This window comes from Myotis davidii, unplaced genomic scaffold (assembly GCF_000327345.1).
Source record: "Myotis davidii unplaced genomic scaffold, ASM32734v1 scaffold259, whole genome shotgun sequence".
Lineage (NCBI taxonomy): Eukaryota > Metazoa > Chordata > Mammalia > Chiroptera > Vespertilionidae > Myotis > Myotis davidii.
Window position 1 is genome coordinate 2,149,123 of NW_006292687.1, and position 3,527 is coordinate 2,152,649.

The 3,527-nt window shown below is 40.7% G+C and overlaps 1 pseudogene; it reads left to right on the forward strand.

The window, feature by feature from the left end:
- Positions 1-327: 327 nt before the first annotated feature.
- On the forward strand, positions 328-755 carry LOC102773074 (annotated as a pseudogene).
- Positions 756-3,527: the final 2,772 nt, after the last annotated feature.

Below are 3,527 nucleotides of genomic sequence, written 5' to 3' on the forward strand. Positions count from 1 at the left end.
AATATGTCCAAACAATTGCTTTCCTTAATTCATGAGGCAAATATCTTGAGTGACTGCTTTGGGAATTAATTTGATGAGCTTTTTGGCATTGTGAAAATATAGCCTTAGTCTTAACAAGGATTTGCTGCATATCCTAGAAAATAGACTTGTCAAGTGACAAAGGTTTTTGCACTATCTGTGGTCAATTTATGAAGAACTGGACAGTTCAATTTGATGTAATTGTGCAGATGACTAGATGTTAAGCTTTGATACCTAGATTCTAGATTTCCACAGAAAGGCACCAGAAAGTTCATTAAAAATTATTTAATGTTTAGACAGTTGAGAGTTCAACATCAAGTTTCCTAGATGCCTCCCAAAGGAAAAAGCGGTTCTGGAAAAGGGTGGAAAAGGGGGAGCAGCATTTGGGAGTGGCAGTTCTGACAAGAAGTCTCAGGGTCCCAAAGGTGATGACAATGCAGTAAAGGTCAGACAAATTTGTGTGAAAAACATGGAAAAATCATGGAAGCCTTGAAACATTAATGTCTGAAATAATGTGCAATGAAATGGCCACACAATATGGTGAAGATAAAGCCAGGCAAGGGGGTGACTGGGGTGGGCTGACCAGAGGGTCCATGGTGGGACCATTTCAAAGCAACATTTGCTTTGCCTGTAAGTGGGCTGGACAAGCCTGTGTATCCAGACCCTCCAGTTAAGACAAAATTTGGATATCATATTATTATGGTTGAAGGCAGAAAATAAAATTGTATGGAACACTGGAAAAATTATTTAATGTTTAATTAATTTAATCTGAACATTTTTAAAGGGTAGCAGTTATATGCACTCACAATTCCTCTTCTGTTCTGATGAGTTTATTCCTCCACCTATCACCTATTCTTCTCCACCTTTTTTTTTTCCTTTCCTGGAAGAACAATAGCCAACCCTTTAAGTTCTAAGTCAAGAACAAAATCTCCAAAGCCTTCTGGGGCCAGGCAGGCAATACACTGGTCGAAGTGAGCAGGACATGGATGCACATATGTACATTGGCGAGGAAGCAGGCAGCATTCAAACCCACCCATGTTTGTGGTGTTTACTTCAGGCCTGGCTTGTTCTCTCTCGTCTTGGGAGGAAATAGCACTATTGTGTACGTAGCCCATGCCGAAGAAAACATTTTCATGTAGCTTAAAGTTTAGACCGATAGGCTGGGGTTATAGGAGAAGGTGCTGGACAAGTTAGCTTGGAAAAGAAGTGATCCCACAACAAGGCTAAGTGGGTGGGGGTTTTCTGAAAAGGGAAAGACTAAGTTGTGAGCTCCTCATTATCTCAGCTCATCCTTCTTGATGTTGATGCTATAGTGGGTGTCAGAGGCTGGGGCAGTAAACAATATAGAACGAGCATTATGAATCTATGATCCTGTGATTTCTCATTCCCCTATTCATCTATTCAACAAAAGCTTTAAGCATCTTTGTGTGCCACGCCCCATGTTACATGTGGGAAAACAAAAATTCTTAACTCAAAAAGAACTCAAAAGAAACATGGTTGTTTCTATTTGGGAACTTGATTTTTTTAAAAAAAAAGGCAAGATAAGTAGAGAGGCTTAAATGAAAGAGATAAGAGTTAAAGGCCCCAAATGGATCTAGTGATATCAAGCTGACCAAAGAAAAGGGAAGAAAAGTTCTGCTTTAGTCCCAGAGAACACTGGCAGCTAAAGCAAGGATAGGAAACAAGGATGCATGGCTGGGGAAGGGGAGCCTTTTGATAGGAAGGGGTGGAAGACAGGGAGTAAGAAGTAAGGTTAGAGGGGTACGGAGAGGATCTCCCAACACTCAGTTTTGTACTTTAGACTGTGTCCTGCAGGTAGGAAGTTGCCATAAGGTCCTGAAGGGGTTTTTTTGTTTGTTTGTTTGTTTTTTTTATCAGAGCCCAGGTGAGCAGCAAGGTTTATTTGCTTTGTAAAATACATTACTATTTTATTATACACATGTGGACTCTAAGGGTCAGAACTATGGCAATTTTCCAATACCAACATGTTTACTAAGCAGAAATGGCACTCAAACCCAAGATTTAAACCTGCAAACTAAGGGCTCACTCTATGAGAAGACAAAACCTTTACCGACAGCACAATACCACCTGCTTTGTATCTCCACAAGTGCCCACAGATGCATCTGAAAACCATAACAATCAAAAAGGGACTAAAAATCCATATGCAGAGTTTTAAAGGTCATTGGTTTGGATGGCAGGAATGAAATTATGTCCAATTTTCCACCATCATGCAGCTCCCATGTGCAGAGCCAGCAGCCTCTCGCTTTGGCTCATCTGAGCACTTTCAGGGGAGAGCATCTGTGCCGACCAGACCTCGCCAGAGCCTGAGCTGGAAAAGTCACAAGACCAAAGGCCACCGCCATTAAAGCCAGGAGGAAGTCTGGACTCAGAGCTTTGCCCACCCAGTTGAGCAAACCCAATTGCTTTAGGCCAAACTATAAAAATATATGATCATCTGCCCAGCTGCTGTGGCTCAGCAGTTGAGCATGGACCTATAAACCAGGAGGTCATGTTTCGATTCCTGGTCAGGGCATATGCCCAGGTTGTGAGCTAGATCCCTAGTAGGGGGACATGCAGGCAACAACGGATCAATGATTCTCTCATCAGTGATGTTTCTATCTCACTTTCCCTCTTTCTTCCTCTCTGAAATCAATAAAAATATATTAATATTTATATACTTTTAATATATATATTTTATGTAATATTATATATTAATACATATAATACATATTAATATTATATGTATATCTCCAAAACATGTAAAGAAGCATATGAACTTCTCATTACATATTGCCTCACTATTTCAAGTTTTGTTTTGTATTTACCTGTCACCTGATAAAATGGGAAGAGACCTCCTCACTGATGGGGCTGCTGATTAATTTCTCCTGGGCTTCTCAGAAAGAAAATTACTGCCAGGTTTCCACATCTCTCCACTCTCCAGTCTATGTCAATATCAGTCTCAGAGGGATCCACTGTGAGATGTCACCTGCCTCCTTGCAGTCAGCCAATTATATTATTTAATATTAGTTCCTCCATGATGGTCTCAGTTTTCCTACTTATGGCCTGACCATTTAAGAGAAAAGGAGTGGATGACCAGTGTTCCCAGAGTTTTGTCTATTTCCTCTGGTTATGGAAATAAAATAAAATGTCCCCCAGTTTTTCAGCCTTCAGTAGGTCATCTTCCCCGTGACATCCAGTTACTATCAGTTAATCCCTGGCACTGATTCACTGTTTACAGCTTTATCACCAGATAACACTGACTAGGTGTTCGGCCAGGTAAACTAAACATTCATGGTAGTTATCTGTCTCTGGTCTCTCTAAGGCTCCTTTTTATTGCTTCACACTTGCTCTCCTGTTCCACATTGTTTTAGCTCTCCTTGTTTCCCCTTATCCCAGGTATGGCTATACACTCCTTCCTTCATTCCTCCAAGAACAACATTCAACAGGCTAAAGATTTGGCAAGCCTTTCTAAAGACTTAGGGATGAGATAAGGAAAACTGGGTATTCTT